General features: G+C 35.6%; 1 long non-coding RNA gene across 1 annotated transcript; it reads right to left on the bottom strand.

Moving 5' to 3' along the window:
- Nucleotides 1-946: 946 nt before the first annotated feature.
- On the bottom strand, nt 947-19,631 carry LOC120869071. Its single transcript, XR_005722421.1, has 3 exons — nt 19,620-19,631; nt 9,894-9,896; nt 947-1,036 (listed from the first exon to the last, which is right to left on the bottom strand). It is a non-coding gene; the product is annotated as an uncharacterized LOC120869071 (long non-coding RNA).
- Nucleotides 19,632-21,243: the final 1,612 nt, after the last annotated feature.

Consider the following 21,243-nt stretch of genomic DNA (forward strand, 5'->3'; position numbering starts at 1 on the left):
ACAGTCTGCTGTCCATGTTCAGTTCTAACTGTTGCTTCCTGACCTGCATACAGGTTTCTCAAGAGGCAGGTCAGGTGGTCTGGTATGCCCATGTCTTTCAGAATTTTCCACAGTTTATTGTGATCCACACAGTCAAAGGCTTTGGCATAGTCAATGAAGCAGAAATATATGTTTTTCTGGAACTCTCTTGCTTTTTCCATGATCCACCGGATGTTGGCAATTTGAACTCTGGTTCCTCTGTCTTTTCTAAAACCAGCTTGAACATCAGGGAGTTCACGGTTCACATATTGCTGAAGCTGGCTTGGAGAATTTTGAGCATTACTTTACTAGCATGTGAGATGACTGCAACTGTGAGGTAGTTTGAGCATTCTTTGGCATTGTCTTTCTTAGGGATTGGAATGAAAACTGACCTTTTCCAGCCCTGTGGCCACTGCTGAGTTTTCCAAATTTGCTGACATATTGAGTGCAGCACTTTCACAGCATCATCTTTCAGGATTTGAAATAGCTCAACTGGAATTCCATCACCTCCACTAGCTTTGTTCTTAGTGATGCTTTATAAGTCCCATTTGGCTTCACATTCCAGGATGTCTGGCTCTAGGTGAGTGATCACACAATCATGATTATCTGGGTCGTGAAATTCTTTTTTTGTACAATTCTCCTGTGTATTCTTGCCACCTCTTCTTATGTTCTGCTTCTGTTAGGTCCCTACCATTTCTGTCCTTTATTGAGCCCATCTTTGCATGAAATATTCCCTTGGTATCTCTGATTTTCTTGAAGAGATCTCTAGTCTTTCCCATTCTGTTGTTTTCCTATATTTTTTTGCATTGATCGCTAAGGAAGTCTTTCTTATCTCTCTTTGCTATTCTTTGGAACTCTGCATTCCGATGCTTATATCTTTCCTTTTCTCCTTTCCTTTTCACTTCTCTTCTTTTCACAGCTATTTGTAAGGCCTCCTCAGACAGCCATTTTGCTTTTTTGCATTTCTTTACCATGGTGATGGTCTTGATCCCTGACTCCTTTACAATGTCAGGAACCCCTAATAGCACTGCATATGAATGTCTATAAAAATAAAATATTGATACTTATAAATCCATGTAAATACTAGACCCTTAATAATAATGCTTAACTATGACTTTGAAAGGACATAATTTTAAAAATTCTAAATGACTGACAGTTAAAAAGGTAAGATAGTTGACATATTAATAATTGAAACATACACACTCTATATGTTATCACCATCTGAAAGAAAGCATGTAGTAATTTCAAAAACTTAATATTTGAGAATATTTAAATATGCATAAACTTGTAATAACACCAGTATAACCTCCATATATTTTCCATGTTATTATTCATTGAGCTATCACATGAATAATCTGCATAAATTTTACATACTGTTATCTTTTGGGAAAAAAACACTATCTGTCATTTGAAATGATACAGATCACCTTCTGTCCACTTCACTAGACTGTCTATTATATTTTAAGGAATAATGCAAAATTGATTAGTCACTTAGAATTTATGAACTTTTTTTTAAAATAGCTTTAACTCATCATTGAGATTATTATAATCATAAATCTGTGGACAAACATATCAATCAGAATGCATTATTTTCCTAGGTAAGTTAGGCAGTGTTAGTGTTAGTCACTCAGTAGTGTCTGACTCTTTGCAACCTCATAGACTCTAGCCTGCCAGGCTCTTCTGTCCATGAGATTCTCCAGGCAAAATTATTGGAGTGGGATGCCATCCCCTTCTCCAGGGGATCTTCCCAAACCAGGGATCAAACCAGTGTTTCCTGCATTGCAAGCAACTTCTTTCTTGTCTGAGCCACCAGGAAAGCCTTCTTATGTAAGTGTTGATAGAAAATAAAATGTAATATTTCATTCTAACTGTATAATAAAATTTTCACAATGTGATAAGTAATATAAGAAAAAAGTTCACTGATTTAAAAAAAATGCCTTAAAATCCACTCCTATGAAATTCATAGCAGGATAATTTTAAGCCAAAGGATTTCAGTCACTGTCAGTGTTTAGACATTACCTACTTACTGTAAAGTTGGCAGTAGGAGTATCAGTTACAAAAATGGTAAATATTTATTGGCTCTTCTAAGTTGAACTGTTTTTAGTCTGAGAAGAGGCTGTACATTATAGTACCCAGGAGATTAAGTTTCTTCCTAATTTATGCAGATGTTTAGAATATCTGGGAAGTTGCATGTAAGTCTAGCCAGCATCTGGGTACAAAGTCTGATTTGGATTGAGAATAACGACTTGTATTCAACTTGATTTAGTTTTACTTTGGTTTGCTACTAAATCAAAAAATAAAGAAAAGATATGATACACTCAGTAAAGAACTGGTAAGTTTTTGCAAAATATCCCCTGAATCCTTTCATATTCTCATAAGTGAAGTCACAAACATTGGGGACTGCAGAGAGAAATGACACCACAATTCAGAGCAGCCAATCATCCCTATTGTCTCTGATAAGATGATGTTTGAGAAAGACCTCAAACATGTCAGATCTCATACAGTATCAGCTTTTTTGGCTTATTAGAAATACACATTTTAATAACAATAATCCTTGAATAAAATTTGTATATAAAATACCCACAGTTACACACATGTGTACAATAATCAGTAGTTTTAGTAAAATATGAAGGAAAAAATAAAATTAACTAAAATCAAAAGATATACATCATTTCTGCAAGAATGAAAATTATCTCAGATATGATTAATAATATTTATCAGTCTATATAACATATATTTTCCCAGCAAATTAAAGTTTGGTTCTTTCAAATAATAGAAAATATTTGTAAAATACATGAATTCTCTATAAGTCATAGAGCATAGTGATGAGCAAAATAATCACACTGTAGTTTTCCACTTGGCTTACTCGACATGAGCTTAACACAATGCAAACCAGAGTTATCCATCTGGTGCATTGGATAATTTAATGAAAATTCTCCAACTACTTTTCCATGTGAATTTTCTGGCAATGTTGACAACCCTTGTTCTTCATTTCCATAATTGAAAGCCATTGACCTTCTTAAACTTTCCAACAAACTACCTTTACTCTTTTCAATAAAAGGTAAAGTCTCCTACTTGTTATGGTACATCTGCATTCATTAGAAATACAATATATATTATAAATCATGATGGTGTTTTATTAGTATTATTACTGCTCTGGCTAGTGTTCTTGTCACAAAATTGCATAAGTTTGGTTGGTCTTTTTTTTTTTTTTTTTTTTCAGGTGCAAACCTGAGGATTTTATTGTAAACAGTCTCTTGTTAACATCTGAGCATTCATTTCTGGGTCGGTACAATTTAAAAAATATTTTTCCTTTCCCTTTTCTCCTTTTTGGGAGCCAGTGTCAGTTCTCTTCTTTCTTCTTCTTTTTTTTTTTAATATAGATTTATTTATTTTAATTGGAGGCTAACTACTTTACAATATTGTATTGGTTTTGCCATACATCAACATGAATCCACCATGGGTGTACATGTGTTCTCCATCTTGAACCCCCCTGCCACTTCCCTCCCCATACCATCCCTCTAGGTCATCTCAGTGCACCAGCCCCAAGCATCCTGTATCATGCATCAAACCTGGACTGGCGATTTGTTTTATATATCATATTATACATGTTTCAATGCCATTCTCCCAAATCATCCCACCCTCTCCCTCTCCCACAGAGTCCAAAAGACTATTCTATACATCTGTGTCTCTTTTGCTGTCTCTCATACAGGGTTAACATTACCATCTTTCTAAATTCCATATATATGCATTAGTATATTGTATTGGTGTTTTTCTTTCTGGCTTACTTCACTCTATAATAGGCTCCAGTTTCATCCACCTCATTAGAACTGAGTTAAATGTATTCTTTTTAATATCTGAGTAATACTCCATTGTGTATATATACCACAGCTTTCTTATCCATTCATCTGCTGATGGACATTTAGATTGCTTCCATGTCCTGGCTATTATAAGTAGTGCTACGATGAACATTGGGGTACATATGTCTGTTTCAATTCTGGTTTCCTCGGTGTGTATGCCCAGCAGTGGGATTGCTGGGTCATAAGGCAGTTCTATTTCCAGTTTTTTAAGGAATCTTCGCACTGTTATTGATAGTGGCTGTACTAGTTTGTATTCCCACCAACAGTGCAAGAGGATTCCCTTTTCTCCACACCCTCTCCAGCATTTATTGGTCTTTTCCTAACCCAGTCTTCCCCAAAGCTCTGTTTTCAGTGCATGATTTTACACAACATAATGCATTTCATAAAAGCATATATAATCGTTTTAGCAGAATGTTTAAAGAGCCAATGTGAATGAATTACAATTAAGTGCAAGAAACATAAACCACTTAAGGTAACTTAAGCATAAGTGATTTAAGAATTGGTGTGTATAAAGATATTGGAAATTTGAAGTAAAACACTAGAATGGGATTCCAGGAAAGACATCAGATCAATACCACATTGAATTAGATGACACTATATCTGTTAAAACACCATGAAATTATACTCAAATACAAACTTGCCTATGCTATGGCTACAGTTTCCTGTCATCACCTGGGAAGGTAGAGAATGGACATATCAATCACCAAAAATATAAAAAATTGTATTGTAAAATCAAGAAGACATCATCAACACCAAATTATTTGTAGTCATTAACAACACTATAATGCAGAAATCATAATGTTTTTGCAAAGAACTCTCATTTGTATAACCATGCTTGTCACCATAAAGAAACATAAAAGCAACAAAATGTTCTCTGCCTAATATCTCTCTTTTGAGCTGCATGTGAGTGCAACTGTTATCAAAATCTAGCACCAGCCAGAAAACCAGAAGTGGGGATACCTATGATATATAGCCTTTATATAGCCATCTCTTCAAACTAAAAGGAAGAGAATGAAAGCTGAAGGAGACAAATCATGACATGCTTCACAGTATGTAATGTTTGGACATAACTACACTAGAAAGAAAAACAGAGTAATCAGATTGCATGTATCTGCTCATAGTATGTTTGCATTTGAGTGATATCCAAAAATAGAAGCCATTTGGGCTAATGCATGGTCTTGTAAGATCCTAATTAGAAATGTTGTATCAATAAATACCTATGCTATAAAATGAGAGAGAATGCTTGAATGAAATATAATTTCAATGTTGAACTTGCATCACACAAACATGTACCAAAGTATAATTCATCTGTTAGCAGTGGTGGAACAAGGGTAAAGTGACAAAGTTGTTTGCTTTGCAAGTAGGTAGTAAATATGTGCGTTGTTTTATTATGACTTTTAAATTATAACAAGAGAAGCCCCCAAAGTGTGTTCTATTTATTAAGCCTTGTACTAGCAATTTTTTTAAAAAACAGATAAAATATAGTTCCCCCAAACTCTTTTCTGGTCTGAGTTAACACTTTTTATATTAAAATTAATGTTACATATATCAACACTGATATTAAATCATTCATGCTTGTTACCTTAAGTGGTTTCTGTTTCTTCTACTTAACTCATGCACATACTGATGTTTAGGCATTCTTCTATAATTATTATGCATGCTTTACTGAAGTACCTTGTATTGTGCAAAATTATATACATATATATATACTTTAAATAGTGTATTTTGTTGCTTTTCTGTTAATAAATTTATTGTATTCTATGTGGAAGTTAATTTGAAAACAGTTACAGTAATCCTCCAACACAGCCTCACACTCAACTACATGTTTTTTTTTTTTTTTTCAAGAGCAAGTTTACAATTGTTTGGACCCTTGTCTCCAATACTGTGGGCCTACATATTCCTATATGTAAGCAATATATTTGAAAAAAAAAAAAGTGATCATACAGTAACTATAAACATGAAAGAAATGAACTTGCATTATTTCCATTTTGATATTCTATGTGATCATGAGGAGTATATATTTTTGTTGAAATGTAAAAAACCCAAATTATTTACTCTTTTTATATGCAGTATCTTTATTTTCATATTTTTCACTATGAGCTATTGCCGTTAAATTCCACCATAAATCAGATTAAAGTGAACAGTTTGGATTTCTTTAAACAAAACATATAGCATGAATTGTTTTATTAGCATTTTTATAATGACTAATTTATATTTGCTAGAAAATATAATGACATTATGAATATTCTAGATTTCACAGGATATCCAGTAAAGGTTAACTTAGAAATCACCTTATTCCAGTTATATTATAAATTTCCTTTCTAAACCTATATCTTTGCCTAAGAGGATTTGCAGTTAAGTCAGTTATTGGAGAATTAGCCTAAAAACCTGATGAAATTACAATTCATAACCAAAAATAAGAAGACCAGAAAATACTAAAGAATGAGTGGAATTTCATTTTTCCTTTACTCAATACTGATTATTTTGTCTGAATTTAAATGAGACTAGAGCAAAGTTTAATATATGTATTAGTTTTAACTTTTCTCAGTGACTGCCCTCCAGTGAGTCTATTAAAAAAAACAAAAGTTTCTACAAATATAATCCACTGAGTATTATGGAATATTTTTATAAGCATATTTTCTAGGATGTCTTATTATAGCTGAAACAATCTGTGCATTTTTTATAAAATAATCTTATCATTTTTCTATCTAAAATATAATGTATTTCTCATAACCACATAATCTTGCCAACCATCCAGACCCAAAATTACATTGGCATACATATGATCTTTGCCACCTCTCAGGGAATAAATAACAATTTTGCTGTTGTTCAGTCACTACATCATGTCTGACTCTTTGCAACTACATGGACTGCAGCATGCCAGACTTCCCTGTTCTTCACTATATCCCCAGAGTTTGCTCAAGTTCATGCCCATTGAGTCAGTGATGCTGTCTAACCATCTCATCCTCTGCTGTCCTCTTCTTTTGCATTCAATTTTTCCATCATAGAGTCTTTTCCAATGAGTCTAAATAATAATATTAATAATAATTAGATGTACCTAACGGAGAAGGCAATGGCACCCACTCCAGTATTCTTGCTTGGAAAATCCCATGGGCGGAGGAGCCTGGTAGGCTGCAGTCCATGGGGTCACTAAGAGTCGGACACGGCTGAGCGACTTCACTTTCACTTTTCACTTTCATGCATTGGAGAAGGAAATGGCAACCCACTCCAGTGTTCTTGCCTGGGGAATCCCAGGGACGGAGGAGCCTGGTGGGCTGCCGTCTATGGGGTCGCACAGAGCCGGACACAACTGAAGTGACTTAGCAGCAGCAGATGCACCTAAAAACTATGTAGTACTTTGTGATAAACTATGTACTCTGTATTTACTCATAAATCATATTGAAATTTTAAACATGATCTAAGTCATGTTCATCAGACCTTCGTTTTTTTTTTTTTGTTTTTTTGTTTTTTTTTAGTTTATTTAATGCTTTGGAAAATACAGACTCCTATTTCTTTGTTATAAATGAGAAAAACTGATATGCATCATAAATGTAGAATATGATTGCAAATATAATTATTTCTGAGCAGCTGTAATTGATGGTACTTGGATTCTATTGGTTTAAAAAATGTTCTATTTGTTTTGTTTATGGCTAGATCTTTGAAAATAATGTTTTTCCATTGTACAATTTTAGCACTACAAATGAATTAGCTTAATTTCTCCTTGGTAATGAAAGGCCTATTCCATACTTTTGTTTGCCTAGAGGACACTAGAGAATTCTCCCATCACATTTTTCCTGCCCCTGAGCTGGTATTATATCTGTCATGCAATCCAGAACAGTCCTTTTCTTTGTGTAAGTGGCAGTATCAAGGATTTATGGCAGCAGCTCCCTTCTGCTAGTGAGAGGAGAATAAGACTCAATATGTTTTAAAGCTGAGTATAAATCAAAGTTGGTGGAAAGCAAACTTGAAAAAATTCCATATGTATACCTATAAAAACACCCAAACATTTGTGAGGATTTCTCTTTATACCTTCACCAGATGGTGGTGAGGAGAAATGACAGGAAAGAAAATTACCTTCAATAATTTCAACTGACTTCATAGATCTCTTCATTAGTGACAGCTGAGGTAGCTGATCACTTTTTGATGTGATTTGGAACAATCAGCTTTCCTGTCTCTGAGATATTTTTGTTTTAACACAGACAAGGAACTTTGAATAAGTAGATGGTTGTATGAGTTTCAATGTCTCAGGCATGTATCCAAATTCCACATCTGTCGCATTCTTATTTATACTACTTACTACAAGTTCCCTGGAGAAGGAAATGGCAACCCACTCCAGTACTCTTGCCTGGAGAATCCCATGGATGAAGCAGTCTGGTAGGCTACAGTCCAGAGTCGCAAAGAGTCAGACACTAGTGAGCAACTTCACTTTCACTTTCACAAGTTACTAAGCTTCTCAGAATCAGTGACTCCCATTTCCATCCCTGGGTATTGCTATATATATGGACCAAAAAATTCCAATAAAATAATAACATTACTACCATCACATTTTCCTTCAGAAGCTATACCACACTTGTAAACATTGTTTTCTAGGAGATATACCAAGAAAAGTGTATTATTGGTATAAATATAGGCAGAGTTCCTCTTTGGAAGTGTATGTCTTTATGAAGAGATAGGATTAAATATATCCATTTACATTAAAGTTGATTTGTGTTCTTGTGATTTTCATAGTTTTATTTCATAGGAAGTAATGCACTATCAAATCACTCCTTTACTCTTATTGGATAAGAGTTCAGTAATCTGTTAAATGGCTTTATGGTAGGTTTGTGAAGTTCTTTCAATATCCTATTTAGCAAGGAATATAGCATATAATTGTAACCAATAACAGTTATTAATAAATTGTAATGATTATTGTTTTGAAAAAACAGGTAAAATCGATACTCTTCTTAGTTATAGTTCTATTATGTAATATTTGTAATATATAATTATACATTTTTAATAATATGATATTAATTTCTGAAGCCTCTATTGAAATATAATTTGGTTTTATTGACAATTTAATAACTCCTATGACTTTTGTTTGTATTACGGCACTTTAAGATGAAATACGCAGTCCAACCAAGCTGCATTTATTTATTGATTTGACCATTTACCCAACAAACATATTTTTGGTCTAACTTTTCCAAATGTTGAATAGTGAAAAGAAATGTTTCAGGGAGACAATAATAATAACAGTTCATAATAAAGTGAAACATCTTGGATTATTTGACATTTTAAAATACATTTTAATGATTTTACATACTGGTAAATATCTCCTTTCCTTTGCTCCTTACAACTGAAATTTTGATATTTTTGACCATGGCTCTTTTTTGACATTTTTAGACATTCACCAAAATCCACTAGAAAAAAAAATTATCAGTAGATTGACTGTCTCAAATAGTTAATCTTAAATTAAAAAATAAAACTAAATACAATTTAATATCTTAAAGATAATAGGCTTTAACTTACTTGTTATTTACAAAAGTGAGTGAAGTTGCTCAGACGTGTCCGACTCCTTGCGACCCCATGGACTGTAGCCTACCAGGCTTCTCCATCCATGGGATTTTCCAGGCAAGGGTATTGGAGTCGTTGCTATTCCCTTCTCCAGGGGATCTTCCCGACCCAGGAATTGAACCCAGGTTTCCTGCATTGCAGGCAGACGCTTTACCCTCTGAGCCACCAGGGAAGCCCTGGTTATTTAAAAAAGACATTATTTAACTCAGCATCCTTAAGTGAGTTGACAGGAAAAAAATAAGACTAGAAAATATAAAGGGCCTAGTGGTTAATTTTTGAGACCTTGATTTTAATTTGGAAAAACAAATGCATTTATTAAGATTTACTGAAAAAATTTTCATCAGTGATTTTTAAATATCAAATTTGTGCTTGAAAAATTTTTCATGAAATAATACATTGTTCTCAAGCTGATTTTAAATACATAGAGACCATCTAATTCTGCTAACCACTGTCTAGGTCTTTCACCATCTTAGCAATTTCTGCTGAGGCTGCTAAGTGGCTTCAGTTGTGTCAGACTCTGTGCGACCCCATAGACGCCAGCCCACCAGGCTCCCCCGTCCCTGGGATTCTCCAAGCAAGAACACTGGAGTGGGTTGCCATTTACTTCTCCAATGTATGAAAGTGAAGTCGTTCAGTGGTGTCCGACTCTTAGCAACCCCATGGACTGCAGCTTACCAGGCTCCTCAGTCCATGGGATTTTCCAGGCGAGAGTACTGGAGTGGGGTGCCATTGCCTTCTCAAAGCAATTTTAAATAATACAATCAAATTAATTTATACATATTTATTAACTATAGGCATTTTGTTTAATTATATTTGATTACTTTAATGAAGCTTGTCTAACCTTTCTTATTGCTTTATCCAAAGTTATGTTCACTGCATAATTATTACTTTAATTGTTCTATTAATACTCTTTATATTGTAAAGTAGAATTAAATATCAAATGAAGGGAAAACAATGATTGTACCAGCTTATTGCTTTGTGAAATATTTCAGGCTGTGAGTCAAAGACAGAGGTGTCAGTTGGAGCTTGTCAGATTCCCTGAGTTGAAGACTTAGGAGTCTAGAGGAAGCAGGGAGGCTGGAGTTTGCAAGACAGAGTATCAGGCAAAGAGAGCCTCTCAGAGATAGGACTCCAGACAACTGTGGCAGAACCCCTAAGTACCCAGACAATATTGATACCTCATATATTTCAGGAAATTATCTAAAGCCAGGAAAAAGAATACCTGAAAATATTAGAGAAAACAGTACCAATATCTTATATAGTACCAGGAATAGTGCCAACTGTCAAAAGTCAGACTGGAAAATTTTGATAATTCATGGGGAACTGGATGCAGTATTTAGAGGAAATTTTTCTTGGCAGTGTGGAATGATTAGCTCTTTGATAAAATCTGATTATGTCATCTTATCAAGTCTTAAAAGCCAAGTGTATCAAACAGTTTTCAAGTAACTAAACTGTCTCCCAGAACAAAAGTCAAGAATATTCATAGGAATACAAACTATTCAGCATAATTTAAAGTAAAATCAACAATTCTTGGCATCAAAAAAAAAAAAATCCTAAGTATGCAAAACCAGGAAAACATGAATGCCCTTTAATGAAGTCAGCTTCTCTAAACAAAACTTTTTCTAAAAGGGAAAACTAAACCCCAAATAGAACAAAAGAAAAAATAAATATCAGATCTGGAAAATAGAGAAGTAATTTTTTAAAAAATCAGTAATCTCAAAAGATTTATTTCCAAAAGGTCAATATAATTAATAAAATAAGAGTAAGTAAAAAAATTAGAGAAATGACAATAAATAGCAATACAAGGAATGAGACAGGTGAAATGATTACAGATACTACAGATATTGAAATGAAAATATTTAAATACTATAAGAAAATTATAATTTTTCATAATATATACATAATACAAAATATCCTATAGCCTTTATGAAATGGACACACTTAAAGAACATAAATTCTCAAAGGTGACTCAACAATAATGTGAATAAATCAATAATATCAAGTTAATACATTTGAATTTAGGGAGATATCTTCCCCCCCCAAAAAAAAGTCTATTACAATTGAGGGAATACCCTAATATCAGAAAACTTCAAGAATCCCATAATTAAATAGAAAAATGACTTTTCTATCATAGGTAGGAATGTATAATCAAAGTCAAGCAGGATGTGCTAAAGGAAAGTTGGGCAGCAAGAGGAAATGACTAATGAAGTCAGAGAAGAAACACGTCTCATTGGGATCAGCTGATTCTTGGGATAAGTAGATGATGCAGCATGTTCCATTTTTTATAACTTACACAGGTTTGGTAACAAGGAATTAGGAAATAGTGTCAGACTTTATTTTTGGGGGCTCCAGAATCACTGCAGATGGTGATTGCAGCCATGAAATTAAAAGATGCTGACTCCTTGGAAGAAAAGTTATGGCCAACATAGATAGTATATTCAAAAGCAGAGACATTACATTGCCAACTACGGTCTGTCTAGTCAAGGCTATGGTTTTTCCTGTGGTCATGTATGGATGTGAGAGTTGGACTGTGAAGAAGGATGAGCACCGAAGAATTGATGCTTTTGAACTGTGATGTTGGAGAAGACTCTTGAGAGTCCCTTGGACTGCAAGGAGATCCAACCAATCCATTCTGAAGGAGATCAGCCCTGGAATTTCTTTGGAAGGAATGATGCTAAAGCTGAAGCTCCAGTACTTTGGCCATCTCATGTGAAGAGTTGACTCATTGGAAAAGACTCTGATGCTGGGAGGGATTGGGGGCAGGAAGAGAAGGGGACGACCGAGGATGAGATGGCTGGATAGCATCACGGACTCGATGGACGTGAGTCTGAGTGAACTCCAGGAGTTGGTAACGGACAGGGAGGCTTGGCGTGCTGCGATTCATGGGGTCGCAGAGTCAGACACGACTGAGTGACTGAACTGAACTGAAGAAGGAATAACAGTTAGAACTGGACTTGGAATAACAGACTGGTTCCAAATAGGAAAAGGAGTACGTCAAGGCTGTATATTGTCACCCTGCTTATTTAACTTCTATGCAGAGTACATCATGAGAAATGCTGGACTGGAAGAAGCATAAGATGGAATCAAAATTTCTGGGAGAAATACCAATAACCTCAGATATGCAGATGACACCACCCTTATGGCAGAAAGTGAAGAGGAACTAAAAAGCCTCTTGATGAAAGTGAAAGAGAAGAGTGAAAAAGTTGGCTTAAAGCTCAACATTCAGAAAATGAAGATCATGGCATTTGGTCCCATTACTTCATGGGAAATAGATGCGGAAACAGTGGAAACAGTGTCAGACTTAATTTTTTTGTGCTCCAAAATCACTGCAGATAGTGACTGCAGCTGTGAAATGCAAAGATACTTACTCCTTGAAAGGGAAGCTATGACCAACCTAGATAGCATATTAAAAAGCAGAGATACATCAACATGAATCCACCACAGGTATACATGTGTTCCCCATCCTGAACCCCCCACCCTCCTCCCTCCCTGTACCATCCCTCTGGGTCATCTTGGCAAAACCAATACAACATTGTAAAGTAATTAACCTCCAATTAAAATAAATAAATTTATATTAAAACAAGGAAAAATATAAAAAGCAGAGATATTACTTTGCCAACAAAGGTCTGTTTTGTCAAGGCTATGGTTTCTCCAGTGGTCATGTATGGATGTGAGAGTTGGACTGTCAAGAACGCTGAGCACCAAAGAATTGATGCTTTTGAACTGTGGTGTTTGAGAAGACTCTTGAGAGTTCCTTGGACTGCAAGGAGATCCAACCAGTCCATCCTAAAGGAGATCAGTCCTGGGTGTTCATTGGAAAGACTGATGCTGAAGATGAAACTCCAATACTTTGGCCCCCTAATGCAAAGAGTTGACTCATTGGAAAAGACCCTGATGCTAGGAGGGATTGAGGGCAGGAGAAGAAGGGGACGACAGAGGATGAGATGGCTGAATGGCATCATCGACTCAAGGGACATGAGTTTGAGTGAACTCTGAGTTGGTGATGAACAGGGAGGCCTGGAGTGCTGTGATTCATGGGGTCGCAAAGAGTCAGACATGACTGAGTGACTGAACTGAGCTGGACTGAAGAAGGAATAAAGCCTAACTAAAATTTGGTTAAAACACAGCAGACAGTAAGAAATGGCCAATCATGAGCACATTATTAAAGATATTGAACTTACAGTTAAGAATCATTTCATAAAGAAAATTTCAGGTTAAAATGGCTTCACTGGTGAATTCTTCCATGCATTTATAAAATAAATAAATCCTATGCTAGATCTATTTTTTCTAAAAAATTAAAGAAAGACTACTTCTCAAGTCATTCTATGAATCATTATTTTATAAAAACAAATTCAGACAAGGACATTAGGAAAAAAGAAACCAATCCAAAACCCCTTATGAATATAGACACACAATAATTCTAAAACATTTTTAACAAATCAAATGCAAGATTATACAAAAGAGGTAATACTTCATGACTAAGTAGAATTTATTCCAAGAATGCAAGGTTGATTTAACATTCAAAAGTCAATCAATGTTAGAATATCAGGATCTCTAATTCATTGCTGCTGGGAATGAATAATTGGAAGACAACCCGTGTTCAATCCCTGGGTCGGGAAGATCCCCTGGGGAAGGAAATGGCAACCCACTGCAGTATTCTTGCCTGGAGAATCCCATGGACAGAGGAGCTTGGTAAGCTACAGTCCATGGGGTCACAAAGAGTAGGACACGACTGAGTGACTTCACTTTCACTTTCACTTATGAAACTAAATATAATCATATCATGCTGCTGCTGCTACTGCTAAGTCGCTTCAGTCGTGTCTGACGCTGCACGATCCCATAGATGGCAGCCCACCAGGCTTCCCCATCCCTGGGATTCTCCAAGCAAGAACACTGGAGTAGGTTGCCATTTCCCTCTCCAATGCATGAAAGTGAAAAGTGAAAGTGAAGTCCTGTCTGACTCTTAGCGACCCCATGGACTGCAGCCCACCAGGCTCCTCCATCTATGGGATTTTCCAGGCAAGAGTACTGGAGTAGGGTGCCATTACCTTCTCCAGTCATATCATATCACTCATTATTTCCCTAACAGGTTATCCACACTAAACTATTCAATGTTTATATCAGATTTGTATTTAATGCCCAAAATTTGGAATAATTACTATGACTTTCAGTAGGGTTTTGAATAAGCAAACTACAGTCAGTGTCCTTAAAATGAAAAACTACAGAGCAGTAGAAAGAATTAGCTATTAATTCATGTAAAATCTTTGGTGAAATTTAAATGCATATTGCTATTTGAAAGAAGCCATTCTGAGAAGACTGTATGCTGTGATTTGAATTATATGGCATTCTAGAATAGGCAAAAATATAGAGATGTTAAACAGATCAGTGTTTGCTGGGGGGCTGTTACTACGGATGGGCTGAATGGTGAAGCACAGGAAAGTGAAAATATTCTATAAATAAACTATGATACTCCAATTGTGGTTACATGACATTCTTTATTTGGATAATCCCATTGATCTTTATTGCATAAGGAGTGAACCTTAACATATGCAAATTATATAAAATGTTTCAGGAACAAGGGGAAATCCCAGGATGCAATGAAAACTGTAACAAAAAAAAACTAGTTGTACCATAAATGTATGAAATAGTAAGAAAAAAATTGATATAAAGACTGTGACCTAAGTAACTTTGGAAATGAAAGCAATCCGAAAAATTAAAGGTAAAAAGGACTGGACATAAATATTGTACTTTAGTTGATAGGGTTGTTTAATTGTTTCCCATGGTGGTACAATTAGCAATTCTGAAACTGCTATACCTGTATACTGAAACAAATAATTAACTAAATACTTAGTGGATGATGGGAGCCAGATTTATTATGGGAACGTTTACAGATTACCAAAAGGATGAATAAATGAGCAAAAGGCAGGATGAATCATATGGTAAGGATTAGACCCAGATGCTGGGAAAATTATGGGTAAGAGGAAAAGGGGACTACAGAGAATGAGATGGTTAGATGGCATCACTGACTCAATGGGCATGAGTTTGAGCAAAGTCTGGGAGATAGTGAAGGGCAGGGAAGTCTGGCATGCTGTAGTTCATGAAGTTGCAAAGAGTCACGTGATTTAGTGACTGAACAACAAAACAGTTGGAGATATCAGCATGAAGGCAAGTTTGAAATACAAATGTATATGGAGAAAGAGAGAGGAAGAGAAAGGGAGATCAATATAATGAATCACCAGTCTAGGTTTGATACAGGATACAGGATGCTTGGGGCTGGTGCACTGGGATGACCCAGAGAGATGATATGGGGAGGGTGGTGGGAGAGGGGCTCAGGATTGGGAACTCAGGTACACCCGTGGTGGATTCATGTCAATATATGGCAAAACCAGTACAGTATTGTAAAGTAAAAAATAAAAATAAATAAATAAAACAAAAAAGATAAAACATTTTTTAAAAAGCAAAAAAAAAGGAAAAAAAATATATATATACATGAGTTAGTACACATACATGTTTTCTTGCTCTGACAGCTGAGAGGACCTAGAAGCAATGACAAACTTGGCACCCACATCTTAGTTTCCAATATTTATCTCCAATGACAGAAACAAAATGTCCTTGGAGAAATGATTGATTTTAGAATTGACACAGAAGTTATACAATTTCTCCCTAGTTGACCTATAGATTCAATACAATTCAAATCAATATTTAATTTTTTAGAGGCATTGGCAAGCTGATTCTAAAACTCATGTGGAAAAGCTGTTAGTAGAATAGCCAAAGCAACATTCCAAAAGAAGCACCTAGTTAGAAGAGAGCACTTACTTTATTGCAAGGTTTATTTCATGACTGTTTATAGCAATTCGGTGTATTATTGGTAAAAATATAGGCAAATATATCAATAGAACAGAATAGAGATCCCAGTACATCACTGTACATAAAATTGTTTTTGGACAAGGATGCAAAGACAATTCATTGGTTAAAAAAATAGTCTTTCAACAAAAGTTTTCTAAACAATTCAATCACTATATGTAAGTAAAAATGAACTTTGAATTATCAGTTCAGTTCAGTTCAGTTCAGTTGCTCAGTCGTTCAGACTCTTTGCAATTGGAAATCACAGCATGCCAGGCCTCTCTGTCTTCCCGGAGTTCACCCAAACTCATGTGCATCGAGTCGGTGATGCCATCTAGCCATCTCATCCTCTGTCGTCCCCTTCTCCTCCTGCCCCCAATCCCTCCAGCATCAGAGTCTTTTCCAATGAGTCAACTCTTCGCATGAGGTGGCCGAATTATTGGAGTTTCAGCCTCAGCATCAGTCTTTCCAATGAACACCCAGGACTGATCTCCTTTAGGATGGACTGGTTGGATCTCCTTGCAGTCCAAGGGACTCTCAAGAATCTTCTCCAACACCACAGTTCAAAAGCATCAATTCTTTGGTGCTCAGCTTTCTTCACAGTCCAAATCTCACATCTATACATGACCACTGGAAAAACCATAGCCTTGACTAGATGGACCTTTGTTGGCAAAGTAATATCTCTGCTTTTTAATATGCTATCTAGGTTGGCCATAACTTTCCTTCCAAGAAGTAAGCATCTTTTATATCTCACATCATATGCAAAAATGATTTTTAAAATTTAGTCAACAAAACCATTACTACCTTGCTCTGACACCTAGCACAGTGCTTTGTCCAGGATAGATACTTAATATTTCTTCAGTGCTAACAAACAAATATCCCTATTTGAGAAAATACACTGGTATCTTGGAAAATTTCTTGCTTGTGTTTCTTGTTTGTTTTGTTTCTATTTACCTAAAAAGTCTAGGTTCACTTTATCCTAGACTTCAAATGTCTAGCAGAATCAGCAGCTCAAGTTTTCTTTTGAATCTATTGCAATGCACTCAAAACAACTTGCTTAAAATGTGATAATGTGATGTTTGATGGGGAGCTCAAAAAGAGCCATTTTGTGTTATTTGGTACAAAATCGCTCTTTTTTCCAGCTTAAACATGATGCAGTTTCAGAATGGCTCTTTTAAATATGTGAAGATGTTAAATGAGTATTTGTATCTTTGTTGATAAGTGTTAATTATTTAGGATTGTGTCTATATGTCACTGAATATTAAATTTAAATTTAAATTAGGTGGCATTAGATATTTATTTTCACCATGCTCGTTTATTATTATAGTCATCTGAATTATTTTCATTAGGTTTATTTTCATGCCTTATCATTGTGAAAAATTGTCTGCAAGTTTGTTTTCTTTAAAAGTTGTGCTGCTTTTATCTGTAAAAATTCTTGAAGTGATTGAATATGTAGTACAGAACAATTCCTTCCTTTACATATAGTGCATTTGAATATACGATTAAAATTTATTCTTAAGAACTAATATATTAAATATATGTCTTTGAATGCATTTATAATGAAAATAGACAGAGATATATAGACAAATGGGCGAGTTGTTCTAGATTAACAAAGATAAAATCCATCCATAAAAGACTATATTTCCTGATTCAAAAAATTAATCTCACTGCACACAATTTGAAATGCAGCACTTATACATTTTCTTGCTATTCTTTTAATGGTCATCAAGGCACTAGGACTACTGAAATATCATGGCTTTTAATTTGGAAATGTAATATTAATTATGAAGGAAAGAATGTGCCTATGCTTTTAGAAGAAATGAATTTTTAAACCAAAACTCTGGACAGTGAAAGAGCATGTAAATCTGCCTCCTCAGGATTTTCTCATAAAAGAGCTGTTTTCAGAGCATTTATTTATTCATTTAACACATCTTTAACAAATACTTATTTTGTATATACTAAAAGTGCTTCAAATACTAGAATAGTTTTGCCCTTAAAGAGTTCATGTTAAAAAAATGTACATAAGAAGCATTAAAGTTTACAAATAAATTTTGCATGCATTTAAGAAAAAGTTCTTATAAATTAGAGTGATAGTGTCTCTATTGGAGAAGGAAATGGCAACCCACTCCAGTGTTATTGCCTGGAGAATCCCAGGGACGGTGGAGCCTGATGGGCTGCTGTCTATGGGGTCGCACAGAGTCGGACACGACTGAAGCAACTTAGCAGCAGCAGCAGCAGCAGTGTCTCTATAAATATAAGAACAGAAAATCATCATATTTCACTGAGAAGTTAACTAAGTAAAACAAGTCTATATACCTAAAATCCAATACATAACTCTAGTAGGTTAAACAACATTGTGGGGTTATCATCTCCAAAAACCTAACCAAATCTTGAAGTAGTGCCCCAGTTAGTAAGAATGACTATCTATCTAAGGAGGTGTCAATTTGAGGAAAAATATTAACAACCTAAAAGTTGAGAGTTATGTTTTATTAATGGGGAATTTTAGGACTTATACCCAGGAGGCAGCCTCTCATGTGATCCTTAGGGAAATACTCAGAGAAACTGAAAGGAGGAGATAGGTTATATAGAAATCTTACAACAAAGGGTAGATAGTCTGAATATCAAAAGATTATTGTTAATTAAAGAAAACCAGATATCCCAAGTTGAGGAGTTTACTGCTTTTTCTATGTATGGGAAGATTCAAGAGTCTGGACTCACTGAAATCATTGTTTTGATATGCACTTCAGTTATCTGGACCAGCATCCTGTTTTCATATCCTGAGTTTCCTCAGGGATCACCGCAGGGAATGGCTATAGTCTAATGGCTGCTAGATGGCAGACCTTCTTCCTGAGTTCATTAGGGCTCACCTGCTCACAATGGAGGACTGTAACCACTGATGACTGTGACATCCTTGTTTACTGATATGGCCAGAAATATTCCATTTCTCAAAAGTATGATCAAAAGACTTTATAAAACATTTTACTGAAGCTTCCATTTGTCTACAGAAGATATATTGAACAGTTTGAAATGTTTCTTCTTACTTACTCAACAATGGTCTTTTCTGTCAATTGCTTATGATGATCAGAAAGGCTCAAATCTTCATCCCAGTGGTACCTAAATGGCTGTTCACTACTGTTTCAACAAGTACCCTGGACAGACTATTTCTTCTTCCCCTCTCCCTGGGCTTTTAAAATATTTTCATCTCAATTTCTCACACTCAGCCTCTTCTTGTCAAGTTTAAAATCTTTCGGCACCATCAGATTTATGAAATCATGGAGTACAAAATGGGAAAGATAAAAAATGACTTTCAGAGTTTTCTGCCCAAAGTATGGGATCACTGCAAGTAACTCCATATTTCACACTACTCAGATTAGCATTTTTGTGGAAATCTCTTGTTCTTCATCATGCTAAAATAGTGTTCATCAATTACTGTTTCATCATATACATATAAATTACTGACATCTTTTAACTGGAAATGACTTAATATAGCAAATTAAATGCTTAGAGCAGCATTAGAATATGTCAGAAAGGGAACTGAATTCTCAGGAAATCGTGAAAGACCAGACTCAGAGGAAGCCACTTCTGAAAAATCTCTGCTGCATTTTAGCTATCAAGCAAATATTTGGTATCAATTCATCAGAAAGCTGATGCAAAAAGCCTCATCTGTGATTTAAATATGTGTCTGTCTAATGTTCTTTGGATAAAATAATGACTTATCCTTTTCTTTCACATACGTCTAGCCATACTCAAGGGGAAGAGATTATACAAGGGCATTGATATCAGAAAGTAATGATCATTTGGAACTATTTTAAAAGATGCCTACAGCTGGTAAAGAATCTGCCTGCAATGTGGGAGACCTGGGTTTGATCCCTGGGTTGGGAAGATCCCCTGGAGAATGGAAAGGCTACCCACTCCAGTATTCTGGCCTGGAGAATCCCATTGACTATATAGTGACTTCCCTGGTGGCTCAGATGGTAAAGCATCTGCCTACAATGTGGGAGACCTAGGCTCAATCCCTGGGTCGGGAAGATCTCCTGAAGGAAATGGCACTCCACTCCAGTATTCTTGCCTGGAAAATCCCATGGATGGAGGAGCCTGGTTGGCTACTGTCCATGGGGTCACAAAGAGTCGGACACGACTGAGCGACTTCACTATCACTATATAGTCCATGGAGTGGCAAAGAGTCGGACACGACTGAGTGACTTTCACTTTCACAGATATTTTTAAGAATGGCTCTTAAGATTCCATTCATTATTTACTCACTTGCAGTTAGAAATGTGCTGACAGATATTAAGGTAGATTATTTCATTTTTTGGTTTTTGATATGTTACAAACCATTCAAGCGTCTAGTAGGTTTAGAAGACTGTGGATTATTTGGAGCCATAAGTAATATCAGGTCAATTTCAATTCTACTATATTTCAGTTCACTGAAGCCACTGAGCTGCAATTAAAACATCTCATTTCAGCATTATATTTAGCTCAACATACTAGCCAGTAAGATAGACATTGCTGGTGCCATTACACATTTTACCTAAGGCTAAGAACTTAGGTCACAGGACAAAGCACTACTCCCCAACTTGGAGACAGATCCACAGATACAAAGAATAACAACATAGTTACTCCTTGGAAGAAAAGTTATGACCAACCTAGATAGCATAATCAAAAGCAGAGACATTACTTTGCCGACTAAGGTCCATCTAGTCAAGGCTATGGTTTTTCCAGTAGTCATGTGTGGATGTGAGAGTTGGACTGTGAAGAAGGCTGAGTGCCGAAGAATTGATGCTTTTGAACTGTGATGTTGGAGAAGACTCTCGAGAGTCCATTGGACCGCAAGGAGATCCAACCAGTCCATTCTGAAGGAGATCAACCCTGGGATTTCTTTGGAAGGAATGATGCTAAAGCTGAAACTCCAGTACTTTGGCCACCTCATGCAGAGTTGACTCATTGGAAAAGACTTTGATGCTGGGAGGGA

Source organism: Oryx dammah, unplaced genomic scaffold (genome assembly GCF_014754425.2).
Source record: "Oryx dammah isolate SB20612 unplaced genomic scaffold, SCBI_Odam_1.1 HiC_scaffold_2, whole genome shotgun sequence".
NCBI classification, from domain to species: domain Eukaryota; kingdom Metazoa; phylum Chordata; class Mammalia; order Artiodactyla; family Bovidae; genus Oryx; species Oryx dammah.